This window comes from Marmota marmota, unplaced genomic scaffold (assembly GCF_001458135.2).
Source record: "Marmota marmota marmota unplaced genomic scaffold, marMar, whole genome shotgun sequence".
Lineage (NCBI taxonomy): Eukaryota > Metazoa > Chordata > Mammalia > Rodentia > Sciuridae > Marmota > Marmota marmota.
Window position 1 is genome coordinate 39,454,185 of NW_025999932.1, and position 13,182 is coordinate 39,467,366.

Sequence of the window (13,182 nt, forward strand, 5' to 3'; positions counted from 1 at the left end):
GTGATACCACTTTAACTGGATGCTGACTGAGCCTAGCATCACCACCTGTAGGCAGTGGATGTGGTATAAATGTTTAAAAATATTGGTAATATTTACTAATTTTCCTGGTGTAAATATTTTCACTGTGGGTAACTTCAAGATACCAATGTGATATCACTGAATGCAAAATTAGGAAATATATACAATTATACACTATTATATTACATATGAAATATTTCTCATAAAATTATATGTAAACAACCTCAGAAACATGAGAATTTGAGAAACATGAAAAGTTGCTGTTATTATTATACTTTGAATATTATTTTGTTTATAACGTATGTAGTTCATTTAATATTTGATAGACTTACTTAAAAACTGATGTAAATATTAGAAATTGGAACAATCATCCAAAGCCAAAACCCCCCTGGCTCTAACAGGCCACTGATGATGTCAGTGTCTACCCACTTTGGGGCCTTGGATATCATGCACTTGCCAGTAGAATATGTTTTAAAAAGATCTCTGATTTTTTTTATCTCTTCTTTCTAGTTTCAAAGTTTTAGGAAGAGCATAAGAGATAACATGCCAGACAAAACCCTGTTTTTTTCCTCCATACAGACAGGGGTCACTGTGTTTACCAAAGCGACATATTGACATAGTTCTCAATGTAGGAAAATCAGATAAACAAGGAAAAAAATCAAAGACAGATTTCTACTGTAGGAATGTAATAGGTAAGCAAGTAGGGCCTGGAAATTTAACATGCTCCAAACAACCAAAGACTTAAAGAAGAAATTAAAAATACCCTGAGACAAAGAAAAATGGAAACAAAATATTAAAACTTACCTGATACAGCAAGAGCAGCCATAAGAGGAAAGTTTATAACAAGAAATGGCTATCCCCAAAAAGAAGAAAGATATCAAATAAACAACACTATACCTCAAGGAACTAGAAAAAGAATAAACTAAGTCCAAGATCAACAGAAGAAATGAAATAAAAATTAGAGCAGAAATAAGTGAAGTTCACAAAGTCAGTAGAAAATATCAATGAAGCTAAAAGTTGGTTCAACAAACATTTGGCAGGACTCAGAATTAGAAAACCAAACAATCAGAAGAGACTACTATGAACCTTATCTGCCAACAAACTGAATAACCTATAAGAAATGGACATATTCCTAGAAACAATAACCTACCAAGACTAAATGGACATAAATAGAAAATCTGAACAAACAACAATGAGTAAAGAAATGGAATTAATAATTCCAAATATCTCTCAACCATAAAAAAATAAAAAGAATGACTTCCTAACAATTGCCAGAAAATGGATGGATCTGGAGACTATTATGCTAAGTGAAATAAGCCAGTCCCCCCAAATTAAAGGTCAAATGTGGTCTCTTATATGTGGATGCTAACACAGAACAAGGGGTTGGGGGAGAATAGACATTTAGTAGATTAGACACAGGGGAATGAAGGGAAATGAGGGGGAAAGGCTTAGGAAAGAGAGTGGAATGATTTTGATATAACTTTCCTATATACTTATAAAAGCACACCACAGTGAATCTTTATATATGTACAGCCACAAGACTGAGATCCTGATTAGAATAAGTTGTACTCTATGTTTGTATAAATAAGTTAAATTATACTCTACTGTCATGTATAACTAAAAAGAACAAAATAAGCAAATAAATAGAATTTTTTTATTTATTTAATTTTTATGTGGTGCCGAGGATCGAACCCAGCACCTCACACATGCTAGGCGAGCACTCTACTGCTGAGCCACAGCCACAGCCCCTAAAATAAATAGAATTTTAAGAAGTAAAAAATAATCCCAAATATCCCTGACCAAGAAGGAGGGGGAAAAAAAGAAAAAAGCACAAGCCCAGGATCAAATGGTTTCACTGTAGAATTCTACCAACATTTAAATTATACCTCAAATTTATAACTTAAATTATTTGGAAACTCTTTTATTAAAAAAAAAAATGAACAAGAAGAAAGAATACTTCCAAACTCACTTTATGAGGCTAACATTACCCTGATACCAAAGTCAAGCAAAGAAACTACATGAAAAGAAAATTATAGGGCAATACTCTTGCTGACCATAAATGCAAAATCCCCTCAATAAAATACCAGCAAACCCAGTAGTAGTAGTCATTAAAAGGATTTTTACTGTGATCAAGGGATATATCCCTGGAGTGTAAGGATAGTTCAACATATACAAATCAATCAATGTGATGTAACACCTTGACAGTAGGATGGACAAAAAAAAAACATATTATCATCTCAAAAGATGCAGAAAAATTAACAGAATTCAACATCATTTCATGATTAAAAACTCTCAACATATTAGGCATAGAAGGAACATACCTAAACACAGACTATAAATTAAGACCCCACAGAGAGATATTACATACTCAATGGTGAAAAGTTCAAAACTTTGCCCCTAACACCAAGGACTAGACACGGGTGTGTACCTTTTTGAGAGTGGATACTTATAACTAAAAAGAAATAAAAGCAAAAGAAGAGCCAGGCATGGTGGAGCATACCTGTAATCCCAGTGGCTGGGGAGGCTGAGACAGAAGGATTGTGAGTTCAAAGCCAGCCTCAACAATGGTGAAGGGCTTAGCAACTCAGTGAGACCCTGTCTCTAAATAAATACAAAATAGGGCTGGGAATGTGGCTTAGTGGTTGAGTGCCCCTGAGTTCAATAGGAAGGAAGGAAGGAAGGAAGGAAGGAAGGAAGGAAGGAAGGAAGGAAGGGAGGGAGGGAGGGAGGGAGGGAGGGAGGCAGGCAGGCAGGCAGGCTGGCTCCTTTTGCTGGTAACATGATCTTATTTGTAGAAAACCCTAAAGACTCTACCAAAAATCTGTTAGAACTTTTAAATTCAGTAAAGTTGCAGGGAACAAAGATCAAAGCACAAAAATTAGGAGCATTTCTTTATACTAACAATGAACTATCTGTAAAAGAAAATCAACCCAGTCACAAAAGAATCAATAAAAAACACTCAGGAGTAATTAAACAAGGATGTAAAAGATTGTCTATGGAAAACTGTAAAACAGTGATAAAAACAATTGAAGATGACAAATAAATGGAAAGATACCCCATGTCCATGGATTACAAGAATATATTCTTAAAATATTTCTTGAAATAATACATATAGATGCTCAACAGACACTTGGAAAAATTATGTCACTAATCATCAGGCAAATACAAGTTAAAATCAAAAGGACATATCAGCCCAAAACTGTTCAAAAGGACAAAAGATAATAAATATTGATGACTTTGTAGAGAAACGGGAATACTTGTCCACTTTTGGTGGAAATGTAAAGTAGTAGAGTCATTATGGAAAATGGTATGAAAATTTTTCAGAGAACTGAAAATATAATTATCCTACGATCCAACAGTCCAACTTATGGGTGTATGTTCAAAGGAATTTTAAAGTATTATGCCAAAGAGATAGCTATATTCTCATGTTTCCTGAAGCATTAGTCACAACAGCTAAGACCTGTCCATCATCAAATGAATGGATAAAGACAATGTGGTATATATACACATTGGAATAACATTTGTCCTTTAAGGGGGGGGGGGCAGGTTATCCTGTTATTTGTGACAACGTGGAATAATGAACCTTGAGGACATTTTGTTAAGTCAAATAAATCAGACATAGAAAGACAAACACCACATGATTTCAAATATGCAGAATTTAAAAAGCTGAACTTGTAGAAGTAGAATAATGGTTATCAGAGCCCAGGGGAGAGATGTAAATGAAGAAAGGAGAGATTTTAATCAAAAAGTACACAGCTTCAGTTGGATGGCACAATAAGTCTTAATGATCTATCGCAGAGAGTGGTGACTATAATAAATAATTCATTGTATATTTCTAACGTGTTTAGAAGATTTTAAATGTTTTTACCCTTAATGATAAGCATGTGAGGTAATGATTTTGTTAATTAGCATTTCATTGTGTACACATATTAAAAAATTAAACCATACCCCATAAATTGATGCAATTATTATTTGTCAATATTTTTAAGAAGAATAAAAATAGATGTATGTGTACTGATATAGGAAACTCTAAAAGATATACTGAAAGTAAATAAAGGAAATTTCAGCAAAAAAAAAAAAAAACATGCCATTGGTTGGTGACTTAAACTAGAATCATTTATTTATCATAGTTCAGGGGGCTGGAAGTCCAAGAATAGGGTGCTAGCAAAGACATTTATAACTCTGAATGCATACATTAGAAACAAAGATCTAAAATCAATAATCCACTTTCCACTTTAAAAAACTAGACATACAAGAGCAAGTTAAACTCAATAAGTGAAGAAAAAAAACAATATATATTAGAAACCAATAGAACTGAAAATTGAAATACAACAAGAAAAATCAATGAAAACAAAACCCAGTTCTTAGAAAGTCCAATAAAACTGATAAACTCTAGCCAGACTAGCCAAGAAAATAGAGAGAAGACACACAATACTAATATAAAGAGGAACATTACTACTGAACATTAGAAAGATAATAACAAATTGGATAACTTACATAAAATAGATTGATTCATTTTAAAACATATTTTATATTTAAATTAAATATAAAAAAATTGAACCACTGAGCTCATTTCCTAGTTCCAAGAAAAAAATATTCAACCAAAACCTAGAACTAAGATGAACTAAAGCAAGTTAACAGGGCCCAAGGTTGAACTATAAATGTAATTTCTATCCTATAAACCAGCAATGAGCAATTGGAATTTAAAATTAAAAACATAAATTAATTTACATTAGTATCACAAATGTTTTCTATAATTCTAACATAATAAGTACAACATCTAGATGAGAAAAACCAAAAACCCCTAATGACAGGAATAAAAGATGTAAATAAATGGGGAGATAGCCCAAGTTCATATATAATGTTATAGTTTAGAAATGGGGTATCCTCTAAAAGTTCATGTATAAGGAAATGCAATAATGTTCAGAGGTGAAATGATTAGCTTATAAATATTGCAACCTAATCACTGCATTAATCCACTGATATGGATTAAATGGGTGGTGACTGTAGGCAGGTAGGGTGTGGCTGGAAGAGGCAGGTCACTGGGAGAGTGCCTTTGGGTATATATTTTATCCTTGGAAAATGGCATCTTGTTTGCCATGTCTTGAGCTGCTTTCCTCCTCCACACCCTTCCACTATGAGATCCTCAGACCAGAGTCTAGAGACCATCAGCCTGAACCTCTGAAATCATATGCCCAAATTTTCCTCTTCTGTGTGCCCTCATCAGGTCTTTTGATCACGGTGATGCAAAAGCTAACTAAAATAGGAAGGTTCAACATGGTTAAGATGTCAGTTCTTGCCACTTGTTTGACAGATTTAATACAATCTCAATCAAAATCCATCAAGTCATTTCATAGACCTTGGAAAACTGATTCTAAAGTTTGCATGGAGAATCCAATTCAGTACTGAAGAAGAATAAACTCCATCTTGACTTCAAGGCTTACCATAAAGTTACAGAGATAAAGACACTATGTCATTGGTTAAAGAATTGAGATGTGGATCAGTGAAACAGAACAGAGAATCCTGAATAGAATCACACAAATTTATTCAACTGATCTTTGATCAAGGAGCTAAAATATTTGGTAGTCAAGTAATAGTGCTCGATTACTATAGTTTTATGAAATTCATCCTCTAGTTTGACTTTTAAACTTTTGTAGTCCTGCACCCTTACATGCTATCTGTTGTGAAACTGCTTGTGTCATTATTCTGGGTTGCCATGAAGTGGCATTTACAAAAGATCAGGAACAAAGGTATTCAGGTTAATAATGCTAAAGAAAGAGTTAAGTGTTTCCACAGCCCGGCTCTAGAAAGATATCTACATAATACATTTTGTAAAGGAAAGAATCACCCTGTGAAGAATGTTAAATTGATACAGTGGAGTGTTTCACAGGTGGGTTTTTTTCCAATGACAAAGAGAAACTTCACTGAAAATCTCAAATTATTCATCTCTATAAAACACAAGTTGATTTTAATTATTTTTAAAGGAGGAATAAGAAAAAAAACTGTACTGTTCATTCCTTTCAGCAGATGTCAATTTTGAAAAGGAGATAAGAGATGCATGTGTAGAGAGTTAGAGGCCAACACAAATGATGGCGTTGTACTTCAACGTTGATGTGAGAGATACAGTCCGTGAATGTTGTACCTACCAGGGAACAGCAGACCACCGAGGGCAGCAACAGCTAAACAGAGACACTTACACTGATCCTCCAAGGAAGGACATGATTGGAATAGATACAGGGATGAAGGAGGGCATTACACATTAAAAGAAGACCTTAATTAAGTGAAATATAAGGGTATCAAAGCTCGTTTACTTGAGGCAAATAAAATAGAGACGTAGTCTGGGTGTGGTGGTGCATGTCTGTAATCCCAGCAGCTCAAGAGACTGAGGCAGGAGCATTTTGAATTCCTCAGCAATTTAGACCCTAAGCAAATTAGTGAGACCCAGTTTCTAAATTAAATATAATAAGGGCTGGGGATGTGGCTCAGTGAAGCACTCCTGAATTCAGTCCCTGGTACCAAAAAAGTAAATAAATAAAAAAATAATTTAATTATATAAAGTTATACTTTAAGACTAATGATGATCTCAAGGTTAGAAGAGACAGGAGTTTTCTTTTGACTGAACCCTTACTGTGCTCATGGGTCCCTACACAGCATCCTTAGCAAATGGCCACTCAGTCTTTAACACCTTTATCATTACTGCTCTTGCATCACTGAACAACCCTGGCTATTAGAAGATGGTTTGTTGCATGGAGTCTATGGCTAGCCCCTTAATTTCTTACTCCTTGGTCTTATTCAGTTGTCTATAAATAAGTCTTTTCAAAAGTGCCAATAAGTCCTTCAGACTGCCCTATAAATATCTAGTTCTGCTTCTGCCATCTACCCTCTGTGGGAAATTAAATATCAGGGGAAAGAATGTAGAGCTGACCTTCAAGCTATTATGCAGAAAACAGGCACACTTAAAAGTATGAAATAAACTGAAGGAATTGGAGATTAACGTGTGAATAATACAACCATATGACAAGCAAATGATGGAAAATTATGACAAAATAAATTGAAAGCCTATTAGCACTTCCCTGGAAGGGACTAAGAGAAATAATCACAATAAAAACTACAAAGAACTCAGGTATCAGGAAAAAAAAAACTTGTTCTCCTTTACTCTCTCCTTCTCTTCACTTATAGAGAAGTCTTAGAAATCACGAAATTCGCCACTCAGGAAGTAGAAGTGCTACTTGTAAATGAATAAGACTCTGACCTTTAGTTCTCCACGAATATGATTTCCCTGGAAGAAAGAACTCTACAGCTACTTTAAATCCTTTTTTATTTTTTTCCTCAGTACTGGGAATTGAACTCAAGAGTTCTTAACCACAGCCATATCCCTAGCGCATTTTATTTTTTCTTTTGAGGCAGGGCTTTATATAAGATCTATATAAGCTTCTTTAGCGTATATAGATCTAGACACTAGACTAAAAGCTGTTGTCCATATGCATAGGCCCCAGAGTCTAAAATTAGTTATATAACCTCAACAGGACTGTTCCCCTGATCCTCACAAAGGAAAGTTAGGAGAGGAAATGAAAAATCTACTACACAGACGACTAGTTGTATTTTAAAATCCATAAGAATATGTGATATAATGAATTCCTTAGGTCATCTGAATAAGAGGGTATCATAAAGCCACTTTAACAGGAAGAATTCAAAGGCTGTCGGGCCATAAGCATACTAACAGGACTCTAAGGGATGTTTCCCATGTACTTGCAGACTGATGAAATTCTATTTTTGTTGCCCCACACTGGTCTGTTCTGCACCTTCTCAGCATTTCCAGTAAGGATAGTTTTTCATGTCCTTCTGTCTCTCACAAGCTGATCATCAGGAAAAAAAAAGCTGTCCTCAGATGTGTGTGCCCAACTGATAACCAAAGTCCTATATTAGCTTCCTATGACCACTCTAACAAGTTATCACTAACTTAGTAGCTATAAACAACACAACATTTGTGATGATAGTTCTGGAGGTCAGAAGTCTAAGGTGGGCTAAGATGAATGTGTGAGCAGGGCTGGTTCCTTCTTGAGATCCAGAAAAGAATCTGCTGCTTGTCCCTTCCAGCTTTAAGGCTGTTGTCATTCTTTGATTGCTGTTATTCCAGTATCTGCTACTCCAGTATCTGCCATCCATCTGACACCATATTTGGTGGGCAACCAGTGTGCTGAAGTTTTCTAGACAGAGTTACTGTCAAAAACAGAGCCTCCAGCCCATGGCCCCCAACTCCAGCCAGTCATGCACATAGGCCTATCTTCCTTCCTAACCTCTGTTTCTGTTTAGAGACCTCCTTAATGGGAGCTTGGCTGAGGCATTTTTCTCCCCTCTGAATCAGTTCCTTGCTACTCATAGCTCTCTCCACTCTTTCTTCTCCAGCTCATGGCTTCATAAAGAGGCAGAAATCTTCTGGTTGAGTCTCTGTGGCACTGAAATGATGCATCTCACCTGCGCTGCATCCATGTGACCCTGGCTCAGCGTTCTTTCATGGGAGTAAAGGTAGCACTGATGAGTTGGCACCTCATTTTGTCTCTTGCTAGCACTTTTGCAGGAAGTGCAAAGAGGCTTGAGTGTTACTTTGAGTGTGACTCACTGTCCTAGATGGCCACCCTAATGCTTGTTTCCTGCTCCACACACTCAATGCCTACTCATTTTTTCAAATACCAGTCTAATTCCCATCGGACATTTGACACTCTACAATTTCTTGTTCCATTTTACTACTCTATGTGTTTTCTATTGGCTTTGAGGGATTTACGTCTTACTTCTGTAAAAGATTTTTCTTCTAATACAACCATATATAACCAAATGTCTTTAATAGCAATTTTAAAATATTTGATTGTACAGTCAACTTATAAGCACTGGTTAGAGAATAATTGGCTGCTTATGATATTATTGGCTAGGAAAACTAAAGAATTAGGACACAAGACTCATTACAATCATAGTGTGGTGATCACTTATACAGCTACTGAAGATTAGACAAAAACTTATCAATCGAGACAGTTCCTTCTTCCCAAGTTCCCCCTGGGATCTTATCATTTCATTTTAGGGGGGAAAAAAACCCTACTTTTGTTTTACCTTTTTTCTAAGGTCCCTGCTACATGTATAACAGAGCAAGATATTAAATGTTTAAGAGAAGCAGATGAACAGGGAAAGAATTTTTCCTAGATCCAAATCCTGGAGCTGGTATCTGAACTTGTTGGAAAGTATTTGATGTATTAATTAAGGATTAATACACTCACCAAAGACTTCATTGTGTGTGTATGTATTTAGTAAATAACCTTTCTAAATTTTTCTAATATTTGTTACCCTCAAATATTTGAGTAATAATTATTCATGTTCACCTTCTTCCTCAATAATTTGTCATAGGGCCGGGGTTGTGTCTCAGTGGTAGAGTGTTTGCCTAGCATTTGTGAGGCACTGGGTTCAATTCTCAGCACCCCATATAAATAAAGGAATAGAATAAAGGTCCATCAACATCTAAAAAAAAATTTTAAATTGCCTTAATCATTTCTCACATTTGTATGGTTCTTCAAACTCTCAAAATGTCTTCACATATACAAGTTTTTTGAACGTACTGTCATAGCACTCAGTGTTGAATAGACATTCAAGAACAAAAATGAGGTGGATGGTCAAGAGCACTATTGTGGGTGAAACAAGTGAGGTTTTCATATCCTTTTTTACATACAATATCAGGGAGGCTCTGAGAGCTATGTGATTTGCCCAGCCCAGCACAGTTGTGCACACCTGTAATCCCAGCAGCTTGGGAGACTGATGCAGGAGAATCCCAAGTTCAAAGCCAGACTCAGCAACTTAGCAAGACCTTATCTCTAAATAATATAGAAAAAAAGGACTGGGATATGGCTCAGGGGTTGAAAAATTCCTGTACCCAAAAAAAAAAAAAAAAAAAAAGATTTTCCCAGGGGCATGGATCCAGTGAAAGGTCCAGTAAATTCACAAACCATCATTGGATTCCCTGGATTCCTAGCTTCCAGTACAGACAGTGATGTTCCTAATTCATGAGACTAACTTTGAAACTGGAAATTAGTAATTATAAAAAAAAATTAATTCAAGTGTTATATTTTAAATCATGATTAATTTCTCAAAACCAAGAAACTCATTTTGTAGAATATTTTAAGTTATAATGCTTAACCCAAAGATGAGCTATTTGGTCAATCTATCCATCTTTATATTGTATTTGAGACATCCAAATATGGCAAAGATTAATATTTCTAATAATCTCTGTAGCAATGTTTTAAATAATGAAACTGTCAGTCTTACTCTTTTCCAGATGAAGCAAAATATTACTTTTTTTCCTAACATCTTTATCTTTTGGTTTATCAATAGCTCACTTTAGAATATGGATCTTTCTATTCCGTTCCTTCAAGCAAAATAATTTAAGGTATAAAGTAAATTTATCTAGCCAAATAATGCCTCCACATCTTGCTGTACCCTCCTATAGAAGGAAAAAGTAATACATTTTCAAAAATGAAAAATTTGCTGAAAGTACTTTTCTATCTAGGCATTTCTTTTCTAGTTACAAAAGTTTACAATGAAATAAAACATCACTTGTTTTCAGTTGTACAGTTATTATATGGATCTAAAAATGTCCCCTAAAAGCTCATATATTAGGTAATGTAACAATATTCACAAGAGAAAAGACTGGACTGTGAGAACTATAGCTTCATCAGTAGATCAATTCATTTGATGGATTAATAATTTGAAAGGACTACTTAGTGGTAACCTTAGGCAGGTGGGGCATAGAGGAGAAAGTAGGTCACTCTCTGGGGGCATGCCCTTTGACTTTATCTCATCCTTTGCTTCTCTATCTTATTCTTTGCTTCCCTGATGCCATGAACTGGGTAGCTTTCCTCTGCCAGGCCCTTCCACCATGATGTTCTGCCTCATCTTGGGCTCAGAGCAATGGAATCAGCCCACCATGTACTGAACCTCAGAAACCATGAGCCCCCAAAAACTTTCTCATCAGATATTTTGGTCACTGCAAAAAATAAAAATAAAAAAATAACACACACACACACACCCCAAACCTTGCAGTGTTTATTTATTATTACACTATGGTATGAGACATGAGAATAGGAAGTAAAACAATTATGCATCTAGGTTACAGACCAGGGAAAATCCAGCATCAGATACTAACGCCACTTCAATCATCTTCCTAGGATGTATTTTTAAAATACCTTTTCCATTTATCACCTCATTTAAATATAAATAATGGAAAAAATTTGTGCAGGTTTATGCTTCCTTCACATTTTTCTAAAGTGTTACCCATGATCTTCAGTAGCTTTGTTCACATCTCTAGGACCAAAGATTGAATACCTCAATATAAGCTATTAGTGTGACCACTAAACTTCATTTTCTTGATCTGTAAAAGGGAACACAGCTCACCTCCCAAAAGTTCTATTTTATCTCTGATACTTTTTATTTGCTTGGTTTGAATTTCCAGAGGTTTGGCTTGACTTTTATGAATTACTGTCTCTTTCTGTTTGGCAAACAATGGTTTGCCACCCAATAACGTACCTTCCTTTACTGGTGATGAACCAAAAATATTATTTTAACTTTCACAGAACACATGTGGTTAAAATAATTTGTTACACTGAAGATGTTAGCAAATATCTTGGGAGCCAGAATACAGGTTTACTCTTAGAATAGACTCCCTTAAATCCCTGCCAACTCTGTGATGGCAAGTGAGACCTCTGCGACTTGGCAGAGTTATGCTTCTATTGTTTCTGTTTTGGTCTATTTAATAGATTCAACTGTCTAAAAAGGAAGTCTCCTGTACCTCAGAGACCGTAGCCCTTCAGACCCTCCATATGCTACTTTCATTCACCTTCCTGGGGAAGGGCCTTGCGACAAGATTCCAATTATATAGTATAATATAAATAGCATTAAGGATTAAAATATTCATGTGCAACTCTCATTTAGAGGAAAGGCAGCCTGTTTTATCCTATTACAAATAAGTGAATGCATGAAATAAATTTGATAAGGATCTGGTATCTTTTATCCTGTGGTGACTAATACAGTACCCTTCTGAGACAACAAACAGTGACCAGTTGCCAGACACTGCACTAGTATTTTACAGCCACATTTCCTTCAGTCTTTAAACATTATTACTACTGCAGCTTTACTATGAAGACCTCAAGTGATTAGCCGACACACACTAGTTTGATTTCAAAGGCCAGGTTCTTAGACACTAGATTGTTCTGGCTCCCTGAGAAGAATGGAATTTATCAACAGTACCTCCTGCTTGGTCACCTCCAACCTAACCATCAATCGCAAACCACAGTGGTTCTGACTCAGGAGCCCTGCTCCCATCCATCTTCTGTACATTCCACTGCTGGCTATGACACGGTTCTCATTATTTCTGCCCTGGACAACTCAACAGTTTCCTAAATGATCTTCCTACTGTCTATATCACTTCCTCTAATCCATTTATGCACAACTGCCAGATTTATTCTCCTGCAGTTCTTATAATACCATTATATCCAAAAACATGGCTTGAAAGGCACAAAATGCCAACATTAAAATATTAATATATTAAAAACCTGAGACCGGTCATATACCACAATTTTTAAGTCAGGCAATTAATTTTCCTATGACTATAAGTAAGGACTGTTTTGTTTGTTTAAGACTTTTAAAAACTAGTTAGGAAAGTAAACATCAATTGTCAACCCTTAAGTTCCCTAGTAATCTTGTAAGGAATGCTATTTGAGCATTGTATGAATTAGAAAGTAATCACCCATGGACTAAATCTATCATGATTTTCTTCAGTGCACTTAATAAGTGCACTTATTAGCACTTAATATTAAATTTGTTTATATTTTAAGTATACTAACCAAATAAGAACTAGTTCAGTAAAACTTCTAGATAATTTTAAATGTTTTGAATGCCAATTATAATTAGCTAATTCTTACTTTTAAAATACTTTCCCAGAATTGAGAGGAAAAAATACTCTTAATACTCATAACACTCTGGTTCAAGTACCAGGGTTGTTGTTTTTTTTTTAATTGTTATTTTTAAAGAAATCAAAATACTTGAGAAGTCGCAAACAAAAATTAAAAAGCCAAATTTTGAACTGTGTGTGATATCGTTACATTCTCAAACTTCCATACAAATAATTCA